Raw genomic sequence first — 892 nt, 5'->3', positions numbered from 1 at the left:
GTTGCCGGTCCCCGGTATGCGGTGTCGCGATCCCATTACCGGTCAGTAAAAAAGACAAAAAAAAGTCACATCCCAAACCCCCAAATACTTTTATTTCTTTGAGTAACCAACCTCAAATTTATTTATTTTATAAGCTGGGAATTTTATTTACTGGACTTTTCATAAAAATGTTCTAAATATTTTTCTGTCTCCAAAACTAAGTGCTGATTTCATTTTTATCCCTAGATTCTCTTTGAGGAAGGGTTACAGGGAAGAAAAGAATTGTGAATCTTCTTGTTTATCAAGAAGTTCTACAAGAACTAGTCTCAATCCGTTGGAAGTTTATGTTCAAGAAAACACTGTCCCAGGTTCTCAGTAAGTAAAATTTACTGGCAAAACCCAAAAGGAAACTAAAGCTTTACTTAAATAAAACGTTTTACAGTATCTTGGGTGGTCTGTGGGTTGGTGTGCTTTCTATTGTTCTTGCAAGAGCAGGTGTGCACGAGCGCCCGTGTCTGTGCATGTGTTGGAGTGTTTCTGCACGTGCACTTGTGCATGCATGTGGTGGGTGGAGCTTGGGAGCTTGGGAGCAGTCTGCAAAGCCTGTGGTGGAGATCCACTGACTCTGAATACATTGGTATTCAGGAGACAGAGCAAAGATTTCACCCCCTTAGCACAGTCCCCAATCCCTGCTTATTTTTTTTACCTAACAAGAGACCATCCCCCTTGCCACTCCCTAGTTTTCATTTTCTGGCAGCAAATGAAGAGCTGCTGAGCCAGCTCTGGTTTTCGGGAAGTCAGATGACCTTTCCCTCCCCCGGCTCTCTGCCTCTCCATGCCTGAGCGTGGACACCATGGACCCACTGGTGGTTCTTTTTTGCCTACTGCCCCTGTACCCAGGTAGGAGGCAGGG

This window comes from Galeopterus variegatus, unplaced genomic scaffold, assembly GCF_000696425.1.
Source record: "Galeopterus variegatus unplaced genomic scaffold, G_variegatus-3.0.2 Scaffold1130, whole genome shotgun sequence".
In the NCBI taxonomy this organism is placed as follows: domain Eukaryota; kingdom Metazoa; phylum Chordata; class Mammalia; order Dermoptera; family Cynocephalidae; genus Galeopterus; species Galeopterus variegatus.
The sequence above is the reverse complement of the archived record's forward strand: the minus strand, read 5'-3'. Positions refer to the sequence as shown.